The sequence below is a fragment of the Mauremys mutica genome, chromosome 2, assembly GCF_020497125.1.
Source record: "Mauremys mutica isolate MM-2020 ecotype Southern chromosome 2, ASM2049712v1, whole genome shotgun sequence".
In the NCBI taxonomy this organism is placed as follows: domain Eukaryota; kingdom Metazoa; phylum Chordata; order Testudines; family Geoemydidae; genus Mauremys; species Mauremys mutica.
In genome coordinates, this window is record NC_059073.1 from 182,536,330 (window position 1) to 182,559,215 (window position 22,886).

A 22,886-nucleotide genomic window follows, 5' to 3' on the forward strand; every position below is an offset into this window, starting at 1 on the left:
GATAACTTTTCTTGGTCAGCCAAACTTTGACATGATTTTCCACAGAGCCTCACGGTTGACCGAGTCAAAGCTTTTGTCAGATGGATAAAGGCCATATACAGCTCCTGGTATTCTTCTTGACATTTTTTCTGGCTCTGCCTGGCTGTGAAAATCATGGTGGTGGTGCCTTGTGATGGTCTAAAGCAGGGGTGGCCAACGTGCGGCTCTGGAGCCGCATGCGGCTCTTCAGAAGATAATATGCAGCTCCTGCTAGGAACCAACTCTGGGGAAAAAATTGTAGGTGCTCAGCACCCAACGGCAGCCCTATCAGCTCCCCCCCTTCCTCCAGTGCCTCCTGCCCACTGGTGGCCCCCCTAATCAGCGCCTTCTCTTCTTTCCCCCTTGCCTCCTGCCCACCACAATCAGCTGTTTCGCGGCGCTGAGGAGGCTCTGGGGGCAAGGGGAAGGAGAGAGGATGTGGTGTGCAACCTCACCCTTCCATCCCCCAGTGACTCCTCTTCCCTCCCTGTGCCTCCTACCCACCGTGATCAGCTGTTTTGTGACTCGCAGGAGGCTTGACGGGGCGAGGAACAAGGACACAGCTCACTTGGAAGAGTGGGCAGGAAGAGGTGTGGCAGAAATGGTGGTGGGGACTTGGGGAAAGGGGTAGAGTGGAGGGCAGGGCCTGGGACAGAGCCAGGGGTCCACCACCCCCTGGCTGGAACCAGAGTCTCCTTGAATAAAGCACATGCTGACTAGCTGGTGTGGAAATTTTTAATCAGCTTTTTTTTTTACACCATCTAACAATGGCAGGCAAGTGCAAACAGAAAAGAAAATACACAGATGAAAATTGAGGGTTCTAGTCAGAGAATAAGTACTTTTTTGTTGAATGTAATGTTTTAGGGCTTCCCAGTCTTCTTTGACACTTGTGTTGTCATTTCCAGGTGTCCATATGGTCTGTTTGTCACTGAGGGGTGTTTGGAAGTTCTCTTGGTGCACTGAGGATTGAAGTCTTTGGATGTTGTATTGCCATCTGTGTGATATGGGTTACTTTCTATGTTTCGGTGCAATCCTGATGGACATGACTGATGTTACCAGGTGGTGGTTAGTCCAGCAATCATTGGCTCTTCTCATGACACAAGTGATTTGGACATCTCTTAGATCCTGTGTTCTTACAATGACATAGTCTAGGAGCTGCCACTGTTTTGAGCAGGGTTGTTGCCAAGTTGTTTTGTACTTGTTGCTTTGTCTGAAGATTGTGTTTGTGATCACAAGGTCATGCTTTACACATTTGCTGAGTACAAGGATGCTATTGGAATCGGTCTTGCCCACTCCTTCCCAATGGTTCTACTCCATACATTAGAATCTCGGCCAATTTTTGCGTTAAAGTCCCCTAAGAGGATTATCTCATGTGTTTTTGGAATGGATGACATTTTGTCAAGGTCAGTGTATAAGGATTCTTTCTGTTCTTCTTCAGCATCAGGTGTTGGTGCATATGCACTGATGATGGTGGCAAATTGGATGCGGAGGGTCATAAGGCACTCATTAATGCCAACGGGGAGCTCAGTCAGGTGGCTGACTAGAAGGTTTTTGATTGTAAAGCCAACACTATGTATTTGTCTGTCACTTGCTGTTTTTCCTTTTCAGAAGGAAGTATAACCGCTGCCCTTTTCCCTCAAGTGGTCTTCATCTGCACGTCTTGTTTTGCTGAGAGTGGAGATGTTGATGTTGTACCTCGAGAGTTCTTGGGCAACAATTGATGTTCTGCATTTGGGTCTTTCACTTTTTGATTCATCTAGTAGGGTATAGCCATTCCAAGTTGTCGAAAAACAAAAATGTTTCTTGCCACATTGGGAGTGATCCCTCTGGAAGCAATTATCCAGTCAGATATGATGGGATAGCCTATGTTTGGGGCACCTTTTCTAGCCCCTTCCCTGTATGGAGTGAGCAGAGGGGTTCCTAAAAAGTCCTGCTCAGTCATGATTAGGGTAGCTATGACATATGGATTGGAATGCTAGTCATTTAGGAAGAGAGAACAACTAATTCACACTGCTGAAATTAGAATGCTCTGGTGGATACTGAGTAAAAGGAAGCTCAGCAGATATGTAATGAAATGGTCTGAGTGATGATGCAGGTAGCCCCATCAGAGAAAAGCTGAAGGAGTGTTGACTGAGATGGCCAAGTCATATGAGACAATGAAATGTGGGTTATGTTGGCCAAAGAGTACAAGATCTAGTAGTCCTGGGATGAAGACCTTGAAAAATGTGGTTCAAGATGGTGAAGGAAGACATGAAGAAGTTTGATGTCAACTTATTCTTCATAGAATATCAGGGTTGGAAGGGACCTCAGGAGGTCATCTAGTTCAACCCCCTGCTCAAAGCAGGACCAAAACCAGCAGTGGGGTTTGAACCCACGTGGACATGTCCATTGGATCTTAAATCCAACACCTTAACCACTCAGCCATCCTGGTGTAGTGTTCTTATCAACTGCATCTTCCAAGGTGAAGGTTAAGAAGACTAAGGAAACATTGTTATGTACGCACTTTGTTGACACTTAAGATAGGTCAAGAAAGTTTCTAAGGCTTGCCTGGAAGCAAGATCCCCATGATGCTCTGCAGTTCAGACAAAGATAACTTTAAAGAGTGGAATTTTGCCACACAGTAACCCATAGTATATTTTGCAAATCTGTTTGTTATAGAGATTCTAGCAATCTTATCTGAAAAGTGTGAAAACTGCTGTTGCAAACGTATTAGCAATATTAAGTGCAAAATGTGTTATTTCTTATCACCTTGGATTATTTCCTAAGTGCAAAAGGGAAGAAACAGAAAAGGGCTAGAACAACAAAGGGTATAAACACCTTAGAACATCAGGAGGAAGTAAGACTATCTACAGACTGGATTCAGATGCTCAGGAAACTATAGGGCAGGTCTTCCACAGCTGCAGGAAATTTCATGTCTCTTTGTGCCTGAGCTGCTTTTACTAACTGTTAATCAATAAATCCAGCCAAGCTGACTTACCTGAAGTTTGTTGTTGTTAAACTAATTGCTGTTGGAAAGAACTCCTCTTGCTAGACATATAATCACAGTAAACTCTTATTTGTCAATTACTTATCAATTAATTGGTTATTGATTATTGGCAAATTATTACATATCAGTTATTATTTATGAACAACTTCAAACTGATACACTATAATTTTAATCTTGGGATCAAAAGAAAAGTCCATCTATCATTTTCCCTGTTTTTTATTGTTTTATTTATGTTGGATACTTTTATAAGGATGTATCTTAATAAGGTATGCGGGTCCCAGTAGTATGTTTACTCTGGGTTTCTGGCATTGAGATAGAGCTCTGATGCCACTAAATTTCATGTTTTCAGAATATTTTATGGCTTCTGGGTAACTTTTGCATAATAATGTTTTGTTTGTTTCTCTCTCATTGGTACTAATAGGTACCTGCCCAGAAACACACTTATCATGAAACATTCTAGGTTCTACTATTCAAAGGAGAGACCTTTGGCATCTAGGTTAAAATGATCAGAAAGTGCCTAAATTGACTTTCAGTGGGACTTTGGCTCCTACGTCACTTAGGTGCTTTTCAAAATTTTACCCTTAGGCCAAATTTTTTAAAAGTGGACTCTGATTTTGTGTGCCTCAGTTTGAGTGTCCAACTGGAGACACTTTATGCTTTATTTTCAAAGGTACTGAGCTAGTGCAGATCTTGTTGACATCAGTTGATGTTGTAGGTACTTCTCCTGAGCCTGATTTTCAGAAGTAGTGTCAAATTAGGTAACCAAAATCAGAGGTCACTTTTGACAACGTTGGTAATTTCACACTGTATGAATTCCTTATCCAAAATTTAGCAGATAAGTTATCATATGAATATTATTGCAATACAACGGAATAACAATTGGGAACTAGTAACCCCATTGTGCTAGGTGCTGTATTACCACAGAACAAAAAGATGGTCCCTGGCTCCAAGAGCTTACAATCTAAAGTATAAGAAACAAGACAGCAGATGGATGCAGACACATGGGAGAACACAGGGAAACAATGAGACAATTGTGGTCAGCATGGTAGCCTGTGGTCTCAGCACACCAGCTGCCTAACCATTGTCAAGATTTTTGTAGGCCTCACAACTCTTGAGAGTTTTAAGAAATGATCTGAAGGAGGATAATGAGGTAACTTTGTGGATGTTTACAGGGAGCAGCTCCCAAGCTAGAGGGGCATGTATGGGAGAAAGTATGAAGGTGACTGTTTTAAAATTTAACTAGTGGCTGATTAAAGTTGGCATCACTGACCAATCAGAAGCAAGAGTCAGCTTCTTGGTAGCATATGAGAGATGATAGATAGCAAGGGAAAGGCCATAAAGGGCTTTGAAAGTGAAGCAATTTATGTTTGATGTGATAGAGAAAGGAGAGCCAGTGGAGGGATGCAAAGACATGGTCAAAGTGACAAGCTAGGAAAATTATCTTTGGGACAGCATTTTGAATGGATATGAGTGGGGTCCAATTGCATTTGTGAAGGCCAGAGAAGAGGGTGTTGCCATTTTAGCTGTGCGAATAGGTAGGAAAGGCTGTATCTTTGAGATGTTTTGAGCAGGGCTGCCCGGTGGGGGAACAAGTGGGGCAATTTGCCCCAGGCTTCAGGCCTCAAAGGGGCCCCCATGAGAATTTAGTATTCTATAGTATTGCAACTTTTTTTTTATGGAAGGGGCCCCCTGTTATATCCTTGGGGCAGCCGGTGTAGGAAGCAATCACTTGAGGCCAGAGAGCAGGCAGCTAACCAAAACCTCCATTTTATTTACATATATACAGAGAGCTCCTCAGCCGGTTGAAACCGGTTGAGCTAACCCATAATAATCTAACTCAGTTGCCATAGCAACAAAACCATGACAACCAAATACACAACATATTCCTCCCCCCCTAATAAGAACATCCCCTAAATAAAACACACACTAGACTAGAGAAGGAGGGTAGACTGCCTCCATTCCCGGCTAAACCCTGGGGATTATTTTGCCCCATAACCGTGGGTTCGCCCTAGCTAAAGATCCAGCCAATGAGGAGGCCTTCTGTCTCTAGGTGGATTACGGCGAACTACTGGTGTTATTGCACCCGAAAGCACTAGGGGCTCAGGGTCCGCAGCACGAACAGGTGAGGAGGTGGTATCAGCTCGTGCTGGGCAAAGGGGTATCTCAGCCGCCGGCAGTAATGGAGGAGAACAGTCAGAAACAGGTGACTCGTGATTCGATCCCTCACCAGAAGAGGTGAAGTCAGACCCCTCAACTGCAGATGGGTCCTGAGGACTGGCATGACCTGGCAACAGCTGATCTACATGTCGCCGCCAGGTAAGATTCTCTGCAGTCCGGACTGTGTAGGAAACAGGTCCTGTTTGAGTGATGACTGTGGCCGGAACCCATTTAGCTCTGGAAGTATAATTCCGAGCCAAAACTGGCTGTCCCGGGCTAAAGGTTCGGTCTTTTGCTCTGGGTGCCCGTCTGATGACTTGATATTGCTGCTGATGTTGCACAATTTGTCGGGGTTCAGAAGGTTTCAGCAGATCAAAGCAAGTGCACAGCTGTCGTCCCATCATTAGAAAGGCCGGAGATGCGTGGGTCGTAGCATGAGGTGTGTTTCTGTAGGAAAGTAAAAAGGTATCCAGACGCTTTTGAATGGAGTGTTGTCCCCTTGCTGATTTCAAAGTGTTTTTCATTGTCTGCACAAATCTTTCAGCTAATCCGTTGGTGGACGGATGATATGGTGCTGACGTGATGTGGTGTATCCCATTTGCTTTCATAAAATTTTGAAACTCCTGAGAAACGAACTGCGGTCCGTTGTCACTCACAAGTTGTTCTGGCAGACCAAAACGACTAAAGAGTCCTCGTAGTTTTTGGATAGTACTCTCTGCAGAAGTGGACTGCATTATAGAGACTTCTGGCCATTTAGAATGGGCATCTATTGCCACCAAGAACATGCTTCCTTCAAGGGGGCCAGCAAAGTCAACGTGAATACGTTGCCACGGGTTTTCAGGCCAGTCCCATGGGTGTAGGGGTGCCCACTGGGGTGCATTCCTCACACCCTGACATGACATACAAGCTTTTGCCTTCTCTTCAATAGTGCTGTCCAGTCCAGGCCACCAAAAATAGCTTCGTGCAATTTCCTTCATGCGCACTATTCCACAGTGACCGGAATGTAGCTGTTCTAACATCTGTGATCTCAGTGGTGGTGGAATAATGACACGTCTCCCCCACAACAAACAACCAGATTGGACCGATAACTCCGTCCGCTTGGACATGTAGGGAACAAGGTTGGATGAGACCGGAGAGGTTTGTCGAGATGTTCCATGCATCACCAGGTCCATAACGTGGGACAATACTGGGTCAACGCGAGTTGCCTTCTTTATCTGAGTACCAGTGATGGGTGTATTCTCTACCTGTTCAAAGTAGAAGATTTCCTTGTGGGCACTATCTTGGTGTTTGACCGGCAAAGGCAACCTGGAGAGGCCATCTGCATTGCCGTGTAGAGTGGATTTCCGATATTTGATTTCATATGTGTGTGCTGAAAGTAACAATGCCCAGCGTTGCATACGACTAGCAGCTAATGGGGGAATGCCTGTGTAAGGTCCAAAAATTGATGTCAGAGGTCGATGGTCTGTGAGAAGAGTAAATTTTCGCCCAAACAGGTACTGATGAAACTTCCGAATTCCAAAAACAATTCCTAATGCCTCACGTTCGATTTGGGCGTAGTTAGTTTCTGCTTTGCTTAGAGTGCGTGAAGCAAAAGCAATAGGTCTCTCTTCTCCTGAAGGCATAATATGTGACACGACTGCTCCCACTCCATAAGGGGAGGCATCGCAGGCCAATTGCAGTGGTAAGGATGGATCAAAGTGCGTTAGAACTTCAGAATTTAGCAATGCATCCTTAGCTTTGTTAAACGCAACATCACAGGCTTCAGTCCACTTCCAGGCCTTGTTCTGCCCAAGGAGCTCATGAAGTGGTTTTAGCAGTGTGGCTAACTGTGAGATGAACTTTCCATAATAGTTCAGGAGTCCTAGAAACGAGCGCAGCTGGCTTACATTTCGAGGTGGGGGAGCCTCCACAATAGCTTTAACTTTTGCAGGGGCCTTATGAAGACCTGCAGAATCAATGATGTGTCCCAAATATTCAACAGAGGGCTTGAAGAATTCACACTTGTCTTTGCGAACTCGTAGGCCATACTCTTCCAGTCTTTGTAGGGTAACCTCTAAATTCTTTAAGTGATCTTCTTCATTTCTTCCAGTGACCAGGATATCATCCAGATAGCACTGAACTCCTGACAAGCCACACAAGATCTGGTCCATAGCCCTCTGGAACAGGGCGGGAGCAGATGTTATTCCGAAGGGTAGACGACAGTATCGATAAAGCCCCTTATGAGTCACAATAGTCAACAGCTCTTGGGACTTTTCATCAACGTGCATCTGTAAATATGCTTGACTCAGATCAATCTTACTGAACTTTTGTCCCCCAGCCAGGCCTGCGAAGAGGTCATCGATGCGGGGAAGCGGGTATTGCTCTGCACACAACACTGGGTTGACAGTGACTTTAAAATCACCGCAAATCCGGAGAGAGCCATCTTTCTTCACGATTGGAACGATAGGAGTGGCCCATGAGCTATGGGTAACTGGTATTAGGACTCCATTGGTGACCAGGCGCTCCAGGTCTGCTTCAACTTTTGGCCTGATGGCATATGGCACAGTTCGGGCTTTCAGATATTTTGGTGGACTGCCAGGTTTAATGTTCAATGTCACAGTGATTCCCTTCAGACTTCCCAAATCATCTCCAAAAACAGCAGCATGTTTCCTTAGTATAGGGGTTAGACTGGTTTCTTCTTTAGTCATCCGGTGCACTTCTGCCCAGTTCAGTTGAATCTTCCCAAGCCAAGACCTACCCATTAAGGCTGGGTAGTTACCTCTCACCACAAACAGTGGCAATTTAGCCACCTGTCCATTGAGCTCCACCTTAACATCAATAGTGCCCAGCATAGGCACAGCTTCTCCCGTATACGTCTTCAGAACAGTTTTTGTTGCCTTAAGCAGAAGATGCTGTAGCTTTTCTTTATACACAGTCTCGGAGATCAGTGAGACGGCTGCACCGGTATCCAGTTCCATGCGTATACGTTTGCCATCCAATAACGGGGTTACCCAGTATTCATGTGAGCCCATTGTCAAAGACAAAACATGCAGTGGCACTTCCTCTTGCGATGAGGTGTCACCTTGATCATCCTGGGTCTGCTCTAGGGTATGCAGCGTTCCTCTTTTTGTCGGCCAGACCACAGGCCTCTTTTTCTTTTGTTTACAGGCACACTCAATGTGTCCCTTTTTGCCACAGTGTCGACACACCAGGTCCTTACACCAGCATTCTGATGCCTGGTGACCCGGCTTACCACAGCGGTAACATTCTTGACTCTGCACAGTTTTGTGGGTCGGTTCTTGTGACACTTTTTGCACCCTAGGGGGTGCACCGATGTATTGTGCCTCCCTTGTAGCCAGTTCCATGGAGACAGCAATATCAACAGCCTTCTGTAAGGTAAGCTGAGCCTCTGTCAGTAGGCGCTTCCGTATAGCTTCACTGTACAGGCCACACACTAACCTGTCACGCAGGGCATCATGTAACATTTCTTTAAATTCACAGTGTTCTGCTAGCTTTTTTAAAATGGCTACAAATTGTACAACTGTTTCATCTTCCTTTTGGTCTCTTTTGTGGAACCTATATCTTTCAGCAATTACCAGTGGTTTTGGGGAGAAATGAGACCCCAGGATTTCCACAATGTCACTGTAAGATTTAGTCTCAGGCTTAACAGGGTGTAGTAAGCTGCGTAGCAGGGAGTAGGTTTTAGCCCCTACAACAGTTAAGAATATTGGCACCTTCTTCGCTTCTGTAATGTCATTTGCAATACCAAAAAGCTCAAAACGCTCAGTATACACATGCCACTGCTCTGTATTCTCATCAAAAGGCTCCAGGGGCCTGGTCAGAGTAGCCATGATTTTTAGTTTCACTTTCACAGTCAGTGCAAACAAGCAGCTTTTGTGTTTGTTTGTTCTTTACCTTAACTTCTACTTCCTTCTGTTACTGGAGCAGCACCGGAGTCTCACCCTCGTCGCCAGTGTTATATCCTTGGGGCAGCCGGTGTAGGAAGCAATCACTTGAGGCCAGAGAGCAGGCAGCTAACCAAAACCTCCATTTTATTTACATATATACAGAGAGCTCCTCAGCCGGTTGAAACCGGTTGAGCTAACCCATAATAATCTAACTCAGTTGCCATAGCAACAAAACCATGACAACCAAATACACAACACCCCCGAAATTGCTTTGCCCCAGGCCCCCTGAATCCTCTGGGCGGCCCTGGTTTTGAGGTGACATATGAGACATCCTCAGTTCTTTGGAAAGATTCAAAGAAATTCAAAAGCTAATAATTTTTCAAGAAAAGTAATAGAAGGAAACGACTCAAATGAAATAAAGAAACAATCAGTGCTAATAATTTTGGTCAGGAAAAAAAAACTTGAGACACTCACTTTTTAATGTTGTGTTACGGTCCTTATTCATGCATGTAATTCCATTACTAGGTCTACTTGCTTAGGTGAGGATTTGCAGGATCTGGCCTACGTACTTTAAAAGTTAAAAGCTCTATGGCCCAGATCTTACAATCCTTATTGAGGAAGTTCAAAGAGAGTTTTGCCTGACTAAGCACTGAAGAAGGACTGCAAGATCTGGCCTCAAATGAACATTAAGGGGTCAGACTTAGAGCTGGGTGAAACTCCTCTAGTGAATAAAACTGCCAACATATGCATTTTCAGGGCACCAAACCTTTCTCCATCTTCTCCGAGTGAATAGTTTTGGCTGAAAAAAAATTGTTGTTGGTTTTCTTTTTTTTTTTTTTTCCAGAAAAGTTGAAATGTTTTGTTTCAGCATTTTTTAAACAAACCATTTTGACATTTCATTTTGAAATGACATTTTCTAAACATTTTGTTCAAACCGAGTTATTTGGAGTGGGGAGGGACTGTTTCATTCAGAAGAACTAACTAACTAACTAACTAACTAACTAAATTAAATAAATAAAATAAATAAATAAAAATTAAAAAATCAGGTCTGAAATGAACCAATTTTTTTTTTAATTGTCGGAGAAAAACTCAGTTCTCGCTTTTTCGTTTGGGTGCAGCAAAATCAAATACTTTATTATTTCTCCAGTAATTACAATGGAGAGAGAGAGTGCCATAGGACACAGGGTCGCCCCAGGCCTGGACAGGTCTCTCAACTGGTAAACAATTACAGCAAGCCTTTATACTTTTGTTACAGAGAATAACTAGCAATAATACAGACAATAGAGAGCAACAACTACATTTTCTTTATACATAAGCCATTCTGCTATCTTGTTTGTCTCACTCCTAAGAAAAGCAAGCCTGCATATTTGGTTATCAGTTACAAGGTCGTAATAACTTTGTACATAGTTCTTTCCCTCTGCCTCACACTATCCTTGCTTCTAGAAGTCTCACGTCATTAGGGTTACAGCTGGGCTAACTCTTGCTAACTGACTGACATGTATTAAGATCCCCTTCAAATCCTTATTAATTCTTTCCCTGCTTCCACATAATGATTCTTTTGGTTTGGCCACCAGACTGAAAAATCAATTATTGACTCAGCTGTAGTTAGAATGTAGCTCGCCGTTATGCCGGTGCACAGAGGTGAGGATGCAAGAAGCACTCAAGGGCTAAACACATTGCAATTCCTGCCTAAGCCCCACCTACTTGCCACAAATGTGCAAATTATTCAGAAAGGGATTGGCAAGAAGCAGGGCCCAGGAAATGGGAGAAGTGCTGTAGCTGGCTGGAGGCATTCAAACAGACAGTGCAGAGCTGCACCTTTATTTTACAAGTGAACTCTAAGCTGATATCTGAGCAAATACTGCATTCACTTTGTAAGTTATTATAAAATTGTCTGGTTGTTCACCTGCTCTATCTATTAAGATGAAATGTTCATTGATTTCTAAGCAGTAGTTGTAATGCAGAAAATAAATAACAGCCATTTTTACCAGCTCCACATCATGGTTGATAGGCAAACCTGTGCCAGGTTTCTCATTCAGACTGTGCTAATGGCACCTCTGTTGATCATAAAGCAATGCAGTTTTGTGGCAGATCTATTCTGGAGTGGTTTTTTTTCTCTGTAATGTTGCTGAGCAATATTTAAAAACAACAACAGGTTTAAAACTCATGGGAACAACAAGGTTAGAAAATTATCTCCATGGGTACACATTAAGTTCTAAATACTGTATTCAGTATTCTTGCTGAAGACCTCACAGAAGCTTTTGTTGTTTTCACAGTAGCTATTTCTCATGCACGCCGATCAATTATCTTTGTCCTGTGGGAAATGGAAGAAGGCTCTAATGCACAGTATCCACTCTGATACCCAATAGGCAGCTTCACAAATATCCTAAGGACTTCCAAATATTCTGAAATAATGTTTGCTTTGTTTAAATGTATTTTTTCCTATGCGCACAACGGGTATTTACAATATAAAAAGGCAATTTACACAGTATATATATTAAATAAACCAGCATACAATAAAAATCCTTTCTATGTTCCTGACAGTCCTCTCCTGCTTGTAAATCAGCAAGAGGTGAAAACTATAAGGTTTTTCCTCAGAATTCTTCCCAGTCATTCTGTCTGGCACTGAAGTGGTTCACAAGGTCCTGCCACAAACCTCATGGATCCTGGGGGATCAGTGGGAGGTCAGGTGTATCCGTAAGCTCTTTGGGGGCAGGGATACCATCTCTTTATTCTGTGTTGTGCACCTGGCACAATAGGCTCCTGGTCCATGACTAGGGGGCTCCAGCTCCTACTCACTCAAGTGATACAAATAATTAATACTAATAGACACCACTGATTTGGATGACTAAATGTACCCTCTCTACACGCATGCACATCATACATCATTTGAAAGCTTAATATGTCTTCTTTAAGATGAAGTACAATGCAGAGCTGTCAACTGGTGCCACTACCATAGGAATGGGGAGAAACAATGACACCATCAACATGTGAAAATTACCACTTTTGAATATTTGCATTCGCGTCTCAATGTATTATTTCAAGACACAAAATTGGATTTCTCTGCGACCTCAAAATATTGCAACAACAATCTAAAGTGTAAAACAAAATCTAATAATAAATTTGTACAAGTATCATTGAAATGTAATAGCGCTTCTAACATTTTTAGTCACGATCATTATCGTCATTTTTGTTCATTATTATGATCTCTGTTGAGAGTGCGTGGGTTACCACAGTCTTCATTGCCTTGGCATGTATACAGTTCTGTTCAAGGAAGATTGTTCTGACTACAGATCCAGTTGATTCTGCACTGACCCTTACTGGTACAGGCACAGATAAGGACTTGTAGAAGCTCAGGGGCCATTGGGCCCTTGAAGGATACAGGAAGTAGTTCATCATCCACATGTTTCCATCCATGTGAAAATGGTGGTCCAATATCTGCTTTACCCTTGTGCGAAGACATCCACATCTTTGTTTCTCAAGATGCTCTTTTGACATCCTGTTCAAAACTGTCATCACATGGTGGGAGTTTGGCCAGTGACTTTTCTTTGTTGTTGGCTAGATTGAGGCACAAGCAATTCAGGGCTGTGTGTGTCTCCTTTTTCTTTCTCGCTCTGGTCATGCAGCACTGCTACCAGCATCCTTGCAGCAGAAATTGCTTGTCTGTCACTCTTCCCATCAATTTGGCAAAATCTCTGAAGCAGTAAACTCCTGTTGATTTGACAACTTTAAGCACAGATTTTCCCCAATATCAAATAGGGATGACACAGAGTCCCATCCTGTTATTGCCCATATAGCAGGAAGTATGCTGCAGAAGTCAGGAGTGAGTGTGTCACAATTTGAATGCACAGGTATGAAGCAACGCTTGTCAGTTGTGCTGGTAATGGGTACTGCTTCAATCTGCATCATATCTATGTGCTCCATTTTTGGAAAGTAGTGAATGGAAAGGACCAAAACATCTGTATCAGGTGACCTAATTACTATGGTTTCTTTGACACCAAGAGACCCAAAAGCCATATTGGCACATACAGCATGCAGAAGCATCCATGTGTCTGCTTCCTCTTGAGTACTGTACAAGTCTTGGACTTCTTCAACACGTCTGCTGGAGATGAACTTTGATACTTCACCATTGGAAAAGCCTCCAGCAAGGAGGAGTATTTTTTGTTGAGTATGCTCCTACACTCTCAGGTTCATTTTGAACCATATGTACATACAGGAATTTTACAAGTGACTGCTTGTTTAGAAACTTTTTCCATGGAGGTGCAGGGAATCCACCAATCACCTGGTATTTCTTACATCCAACCGTAGATCCTGTCCATGCTGTCTTTCTGCAGTTTTCACAGAGTTACTGTTGTCATATCTGCCAAAGATTTTGCTTGCAGAATTAGTTTTGTCAAATCCTTTTAGGACATACCTCAAATACTCACACCTAACTTATCAAATGTGAAATTTGTCTCCAGCCATCACTTGTATGACAGCCATGGCATCTCTGGTGTACACTGTGGTGTCTTTGTTGCATGCCCTTCATTCATAGATTCAAATTAAAACCTTCTACCAGGCAGCCTAGATGCTCCATTGTAGGTACAAAAGCTTACAAATGGAGAAGCGTTACAACAGGAATTCACGTACATTTATCTACTCACTGTGCAGTACAAATTGTGGCTGTGCAATCAATTGCTACTGGTGCACAACTGTCAGTAGGAGACTGTTCTGGTCAACAAATTTTAATTGAAAATATAGAAAACTGTTTTAATCATTTATGAGATCCTTTGACAATTATGAATATGTGATGTGAAAACATTTCATGTTAGTATTTTGCAAAATGTTGATATTCACCATTTTTGCCACATGCTAAACAGCTTCATCATTTCTAAAAAAAGAACTACTTGCCCACGCAAAACCAATAACAATCTTTTCATACATTGTCATTTGGAAGGTATGACCAGTAAACACAACATTAAGGTGTTGAAATCAACTTAAACAGTAAAAACTGTAGTTATAGTCCTGTTCAGTTTTTCTGGAATTGTGCTAAAAGTGACACTTTCTCATTTAGGGTACCTTTATTCCACCTCACCTACAGACTTATGACACCACTCAACAGCTCCACATCATGCCTCATCTAAATGTACTTAAAATAAGCTTTCAAATGATATGTGATGTGGTGTGTTTAGAGTGAGTACATTAAATACCAAACTATATGGCCCTTTCTGAGAATTGCATGCCTATAATAAAAGCAGCAAAGAGTCCTGTGGCACCTTATAGACTAACAGACGTATTAGAGCATGAGCTTTCGTGGGTGAATACCCACTTCGTCGGATGCTTTGCTGCTTTTACCGATCCAGACTAACACGGCTACCCCTCTGATACATCATAATATGTAGACCCATGCCACTATATGCTTCTCTGTAATGAGAGAAAATCCATTTTTAATTTGCACCTATCCTATTTAATTTTATAATAGTTTATTTTTTCTACGAAAGATGCTCTAGGCAAAGACTGTGTGGTCAGAAAAGGCAACTGTTTACAATTTTTAAAATGTGTCTATCTTTGTAGTAATATGGGAAATCACCAGGTTGCACTACTAAAGATAACCTTCCAAGTTCTGTTTAACTGAATGCATAGGCAATTATATCTTGGAGGTGATACCATGTTGTTAGTTGAAGTGCAGTGTTTTTTGGAGACTGAGCATATCTCTTCCAGAATCTCTGTAACTTGAATCATTTCTTAGAGCTGCTGCCTAAAGGATATCCATGCAAACAAACAATCTGTGGCACCAAAAACATTACAATCCTGTAGCTTGTTCCTAAACTGCTATCCTCTTTGAGGAAGACAAGGCTTCAGTGGCTACCTCAGGGAACAGAAATTTGACTTGTGACCAGTCACATCTAAGCAATACAATGGGAAATTGAACTTTGTGTTTTGAAGACTCCTATTGAATTATTTCTGATTAATTTGTCGTGTAAAATAATGTGCAAGCAAGGAGACTGACTTCAAATAATACGTAAATGTGAGAAAATAGCTTAGACATTCTGATGGGGGTACTTTCAATGGGCTTGTTTTTTTGAGAACTACAATACTCCTATATAGCTTATATTTCCATGAAATCTGAAATATAATGGTGAGCATTAGTTGTGGTTTGGTATTTTTAAGCACTAATAGCATGCCTGGTGCCACACAAGGGGCAGAAAGCCTTCTGCCCTGAGGAGACTGCAGACTCAGGGCTTGTCTGTATTGCGCGAAGTCGGCACCACTGTGATCAATGCAGCGGTGTAGATTTAGTGGTCTGGTGAAGACACGATGAGTTGATGGCAGAGCTCTCTCCTGTCGACTTCAGTACTCCACCTTGCCGAGAGGCGGAAGGTAAGTTGGCGGGATAGCGTCTCCCACCAACATAGCGTGGTGTAAACACTGTGTTAGGTCGATGCAAGCTACATTGCTCAGTGTGGTGATTTTTTTCACTTAAGCGGCAGTGTAGACCAGACCTAAGGTCCCAGTTCAGGAAGGTACCTAAGCACGTATATAACTCTGAGCACATGAATAGTCCATTGAGGACTATGGAACTACTCACTCACTAAAAGTTCAGCACATCCCCAAATTCTTTCCTGAATCAGGGCCTACGCACCCAATAAATCTACTGTGATTTTGTAACATAAAAGCACCACAAAAACATTTCCCTATGCACTTTAATGAAGTGTCCCGGCTGCATCTGCTGATTCCAATGAAAAAAGGCCATGATGTGATCGTCATATGCTGCAGAGCTGTCTATAATAACTATCTAGTGGGGGAGGGGGAGAGAACAGTCACATTTCTTATTTCAAGAAAATAAATGAATCAATCAGTAGCTGTATGAAAAGAATCTAAGAGTCTAGAATCTGTTGTATGAAAAGCTGTTCAGGAAACATACTGCAGCAAGGTCTGTTTCTTAATCAACATTTTTTGGCACTTAGCCTTCAGTGGCATATTTACACAGTCACCTGAAATGATTTATATGGTATAAATGTCAATAGTTAGCAGTGGTGGGTCTTGGATATTGAGCTATACATTAGCTGTAGGCATAAACAAAAATGTATGGTTAAGTTACGTTTTTGAGGATAAAAGAATTGTCTCCTGAGTGGTTCTGAAGTGAAACCAAAGAAGCGGAGTGGTTCTGCTGTCTGTTAGGAGGAATATGAAGCTTGGATATGAAGTGAATATCCAGCCAAAGCGTGCACTGAAAACATTCATTTTGGTTTCAGTGTGTAAAGGTTTCAGAGGTATTCCCTAGATTTTAAATAGGTCATACTGCAGGAACCAGTAATATCTCTGAACTGGAGTGAATGTTTCAAGTGCACCAATTGTGTATACAGTATTATATACCAAAAATACCTGTGTTAAAAGAAAGCTATTTTGGTTGCAACAATTATTATTTAAATTTCAAACGATGGAGGTGTGAGAGATGTTCAGAAAAAGGCACAAGAATTTTTTTTTATAATAGTGTTAGGCAACCAAAATTTGAGTCGCTGCCCTCCCCCCTACAATAAATCTAAAATACAGCTTTTAAAACTATAAACCCAAATAGTGACAGAGAGCCTAAAATTCTGTAGAATGGATGCCAAGTGGAGAAACCGCACAGAGGGGCTCTGCTACTGAGCATCATAGCAATTCTCTCCCAATTGTAGTTGGGGAGAACATGGTCTGTTGACCTGAATTTGATGGATTAGTTGCTATGGCTTGCCACTGATCGCATCTGACCAGAAGATTTATAGGTTCTTGTCCAGTTTAGACTACAGAGTTCAAGAACTCAGAGAGTTCTATATCAGGGGAGGACTCTCAGGGAGCTTGGCAAGAACACTGAGGACAATACCAAATTGATAAAACCTTTATTGAAATTAACATAAAAATAAGAAATGCAATGAAACTTATAACTGCAAAACAGTAAAAGAATTCCAAAACTCCTGGTTGTAACATTTCTATTATAAGTACCTTAACCTAACATACTCACACCCTTCCTTGAGGACCTGGTAATAGGAGGTGAGGACCAGCCTCACTCCCGGCATGCCCGATTACGCGATGGTGCTGGCTTCCCCAGTGATTAGGAATGTTGAGTAGTTATACTATACTACACAAGCTGAGCTGATAGCATGATAGAAGATAGGATAGATAGATAGATGAAAAGTCTCTAGAGTATAGGAGAACTGGAAAAAGCACTCCAAGAAACTGAAGCTTCAGGAGTTAGAAGAGCCTAGAACTGAGAAGAGCTTTCTTACAGGGTATTTTATAGGATCCTGACCTATGTAATTCAGGCCCAACCTACTATATCCAAATTTTATTTCCATACCCTAAGAAATTTATGGGTACCCTTATCCTATAGGTTAGCGGATTATGACACTTACTTTCTAAATATATTAATATGGATTATTTCGCTCCAAAACTTCCAACCTAGGCTCTCTTGATGATCTCCAAGTTGTGGTGTACCCTGTGGTTACGAACAGGTTGTAGATGCCGGATAAACCCGTGATGTGATGTGGATAGTTCCTCCCCTTGGTTCTTCAAATTTCAGTGACCATTCGTATCTGTGCCAAAGACTACCAGCTTTTATGCTGAAATATTCATAACCGATTATACTTTTTGCTATATAGCAGATCTTACCAGATTTTACAGGCTGGTAGGCTTCTTGCATTTCAGCAAAACTTATTATTAGGAAACACATGCCTCAACACATCCTAAATTCCAAGGAATTAATACTGATAAAATATAAGAATAAAATGGATTAATTTCAGAAAAAGAAACATATTAATTAATACTGCTGGCTGGATTAGTAGGATATAATAGCTAGCAAAATAATCCTATGGGCTACAGGTCAATGACTCTGGGAGCTACAAAGATTTACTTGAAACAAAACCTGTGTAGGAGTTATAGTAGTAACCACTGGCTGATTGGGTAGGATCTATACCCCATGGATGAAATCCAGGCTCTGCTGAAGTTAATGGCTAGCAACCTTTACAAGGAGAACACTCTTTGTATAGAAGAATTGCAGAAAATTGTGCTCTTTGGTGCATTTCCTACTTACCTTTGGATTTCAAGACATTTTTATTCACTGTCAAGCAGTGTAATTGTGCCTCTAAGGTGCAAAAAGGAAAGCTTAATTAAAGTGGGTGTCCTATAAAGTGAACTTTCTAATTAATAGGGGTTTTAAATTTACATCAGAATGAACTGATCGGAGACTTTAAACAGTATTACCTAATGTTAGACTATGATTTTTCTGTCTGTCTTTGTCTGCAACGGAATGGTCTCAGAGAACATGAGAAAGTTGGCAGTGGATTACAGAAATCCTCCAATTCTCTCTCACACATAGTTGTTATTTCTTGAACCAGAATAACATTTTCTGTTGAAATTAGTAAAGCAATGACATTTTTACATGAGTTTCATGAGTCTGTGTTTTATGAGAGCTTTCTAAGCGGGTTGCATTTCATGATTGTGAAAACATCCCCCTTCCAAACTCTTTAAAATGTTATGGCGTCTCCTTGTTTGTCATAGACTGCAAGCAGATCCTGTTTAAGAGAAGTCAGGAATATCCCTAAACAGTCATTTATGTGTTGTTGCATCTGTCATTTGTAGAATAGTCTCTCCCTCAACTGCTAGAAGTAATGGAAACATAGTTGTCAGGATTTAAAACGAACTAAGTGCTGTTCTCAACTTGACAGGCTGAGATGATGTTTCCAATATGAACTAGCATCCATTCATATCATGTCATAACTCTTTTATGAGTTTGAACCAAAATATGAACATGAGTGAAATGAAAGTGCACTGATAATTTGAACTGGCTTAATAGTTTAAAAATAACAAACCTGATTTGAGAATATTTTCATGAATAAGATCACTTAATTGGGTTTACTAATGGTATTGTGTTATTTGTAACTCACTAGTGATCAGACAACTGGCCATTATTCATAAAGATATATGAGATGACTGAAAGTTTCAAGGATTCTGGTACAAATAATTTATTTTTTCTAATATTCAGACTAAATATTCACTCTTCTATCCTCCTGTTTAAAATGTTGCAGCCATCTATTTAGCAGAAACAATACCAGGCCACTTTGGTGGCTAACCATATAACACGAAAAATGAATAGCAATAAATAAATTATAGTTCTTCCTTTGTGCAAGGGGAGGTAGAAGCCAAAGTTGCAGGTTAGTTTTAGTTTGTCAATGATTCAGATTGTATATAAAGGAGAATGATCTTTAAACGTATTAATAGAATTATAAAAACTGTGTATTTTTAAAAGCAGATTGAGAATGATTTTGCTCTGGCTCCCACCCACTTCATCCTGGGCTTTGTAAAATTAATTGTCCCAGAAGAAGACATCTGTATTAGTAGGTCAAGGATGGAAAATGTGATCAGTTCTGTAGCTGGGTCTTGAGCTGCTGTTAGTGGCTTTGAAGATCAGGACCAAGGCTTTATACTGGCTTTGGCATTGGACTGGGAACCAGTGGAGGGATGAGAGCACAGGAGGGATGCGTTCACAGTGGCTCAACCCTTTGAGAAGGCAGGCAGCTGCCTTCTGAACAAGCTATAGCCTGTGCATTGCTTCCATATTCAGCCACAGATAAAGTGAACAACAGAAAGCTAGCCTAGAGGTGACGGGCATGTATCATTGTGACCAGATTCTCATCCAGAATGAAGGGACAGTTTCCTAGCAAGCTGCGGGGGAGAGAAGGATGCTTTCTTTTTTTCCCCCACTAATGCTACAAGCCTTAGGGCTTGGCTACACTTGCAGATGTGCCGCGCTGGGAGTTACAGCTGTCTTCGTACAGCTGTGTAGGGAAAGTGCTGGAGTGTGGCCACACTGACAGCTACCAGCGCTGCAGTGTGGCCACATTTGCAGCATTTGCAGCCGTGTTGGGAATGGTGCATTATGGGCAGCTATCCCAGGGTTCAAGTGGCTGCAACGTGCTTTTCAAAAGAGGGGGGTGGGGTGGAGTGTGACAGGGAGTGTGGGGGGGAGAGAGAGTGGATTTTTGGAGCTGACACTGTGTCAGCTCCCTGCCTTGCAAATTCTGACCATTTCCCCAACGCCTCATTCACTCTTAAATGCAAACAGCCTGCAGACCAGATAAGCAGCTGCTCCGACGGACTCCCTTCCCCCCCCACTCCTTCCCGCCATGCTGTTTCTCTCCTAAAGCAAACACTAGCTGTAGACATTCATCCCCCCTGCCTGCCTCATTCACAGCAAACAGGAGCTGTGTTTGTTTTTTAAATAAGGAGCTCCGGGAGCCCCAAGTTCACAACAAAACAAAGAGAGGCATCATAACAAAACAAAGAGTTCTTTAGTTAAAAGCATTATGGGAAAATTCTGCTGGAGGCCAATTACAGCGCTTTTGGTGGCCACACTGGCGGAGCAGTGCTGCATCACCAGCGCTGCAATAGTTATACCTGAGGCAGAGTAGGAGTACAGCCAGCACTGCAGCCAGGGAGATGCAGCGCTGTATGTGCCTTGCAAGTGTGGACGGTGTGTAAGTTGCAGTGCTGTAAACCCACCACCAGCGCTGCAACTCTCCAGTGTAGCCAAGCCCTTAGTAATGAATTGAATCAAACTTCTGATGCTTCACACCTTCTTCATTTGTTTGGGGATTTCACACAGATGGGAAATAACCTCCAACCTTTAAGAAGAGGCAGGGAAAGAAGGGTGTAGGATCCTTGGTCAAGTGAACTCAGACTAAAGAGTCCTTTCCTGTGTGGATTTGTAAAGCAAAGATGCAACAGATACAAGTGGAATGCCTAGTAATGATAGACAAGAACAGAGCTCATGGGGTTTTAGCTGAGATGAAGTGAGTGCATGTTAATGGGATTCAGATATGATGCACCCTGCACCTTGTTCACATGGCTGTTCTGATTATTCCGTTGGGGTGAAATTCATTGCACCTGTATAAAACCAGGGGCTTTGTTGAGTGATGTTCTGGAGGAGGTGAATTGGGGAAGTGAAATCCAGCCCCGGCAATCCAGGGCACCTTCATTCTGTGGGCTGGGGTAGTGACCAGATACACTCTATGCACTAACATGGGGTGTTGTGGTCACTATCTTGTGTCTTCCTCTATTTCTCCCCCTGTGGCACCGTCTGTACTGACTTGTGTGGGGGCCAGTATAGAGAACCCCACCAGCACGCAGTAGTCCAACCGCCCCTCCCACCCCCAGTTCACAGCTCCTTTGCTAATAACTCCAACTCCACCCTCAGTCCTAAGCCATCCCACCAGGGTGGGAACATGGTAAAGAGGGTCCTTCTTATCAGGGTGAGCATCACTCTTGTTCAATAGCATGAATGTGTGAAAATGCCAGGGGTCTAAATCTATGCTTTGCAATGTTCTCTGCACTTATTGAAAACACAAAATGACATGCAAATGTGTAAAACTATAGTTTTCCATTTGCAAATCTATTTTGTGATTGACCGTATTCAGTTACTGGCTGCTGCAAATGCATTCTCTGGCGCCAGTAGTGGAATGAAATTGACTAGGATTATCGTGTCTAGAGTACTGGCCATATTGTTTCAGAAAATTTAATCCCAATCAATTTTGTACTCCTTCCAATGTCTTGAGAATGTTTTTCCTGCTGACTTTAATTGGGTGCAAAGCCACTTCTTGAAAGATGCAGACAGCCTGAGAGAAGAGAAGTTCATCGGAATGCATAGTACAAAGAGCACGTCTCAAATAGAAACAACCCCCTTAAAGAAAAATTAAGCAAAGAATAAAAAATTTAAAGATCTGATGGCAATGTCAATTATAAACAAACATACACACCTTGCATTTCTGGTGGAAGTGTAAAGAATTTTTAATTTCTCAACAGAGGTTATTTAGTAGGTCAAGGATTGTAACAGGCTAAAGAGACTAGAGTCAGCAGAAAACCCAAGCAGGCTATTTCTTTAAACATTTTTTTTCAAACAGCCTTTAAATCTTCACCTATCACATTATTCTGCACTGTGGGAGGAAATAAAACAGCCAGCTTTTACACTGAGCTTTACCAGAAACAGCAAGCAAATAAAACTAATTGCTGGCCAGTTATAAGCAAGTATTCATCACATATACAGACATCACACAGATGGTGCTTGCTGAGAGATACTGAAACCTTGGAGAATCTGTGCTAAGGGGTGGAGCTCTGTGCTAAGAGCTAAGAAAATGTGTTATGATTAGAGATTTAGGCCTAGTCTATACTAAAAAGTTAGGTCGAAGGAAGCCGCCTTAAATCAACCTGTTAATGTATGTGTCTATCCTACCGGGTCCTTTACGCTGACCTAAGTCGCCTCTAATGTTGACTTCTGTAATCCACCTCTGCGAGAGGCGTAGAGCTCAATTTGATTTTCATAGGTCGACTGAAAGTTAGTGTAGACACAGCGTTGTGTAATTTGACTTAATTGACCTCCAGGAGGTGTCCCACGATGCTCATCTGTGACCACTCTGGAGATCATTCTCAACTCTGCTGCACTGCAGCCAGGCACACAGGAAACTGCCTCTCTCCTACTAAAGCCCCGGGAATTTTTGATTTCCCATTTCCTGTTTGATTAGCATTGGGAGCATGTCAGCTTGAGCAAAGCTGATCATGGAGACTGCACGCCCCAAATGCACTCCAGCCTGGGCTGCACAGGAGGTGCTGGATCTCATCACTGTGTGGGGAGAAGAGTCTGTGCAGGTAGAGCTCTGATCCAGCGGAAGAAACGCTGACATCTATGTAAAGATCACTCATGGAACTGGGGAGACACAAGGGACACACAGCAGTGCCGTGTCAAAATAAAAGAACTTCGCCAAGCGTACCAGAAGGCAAGGGAGGCAAACAGTTGTGTTGGTGCTGAATCCCACACATGCTATTTCTAC

General features: G+C 42.3%; 1 protein-coding gene and 1 non-coding gene across 3 annotated transcripts in view; one reads left to right on the forward strand and one right to left on the reverse strand.

Annotated features, from left to right (window-relative positions):
• MOCOS (molybdenum cofactor sulfurase) overlaps positions 1–22,886 on the forward strand; it is a 387,414-nt gene that overhangs the window by 133,956 nt on the left and 230,572 nt on the right. The gene's annotated exons all lie outside the window — the stretch shown is intronic.
• Positions 2,369–2,449, reverse strand: TRNAL-UAA. The gene has a single exon. It is a non-coding gene; the product is annotated as a tRNA-Leu (tRNA).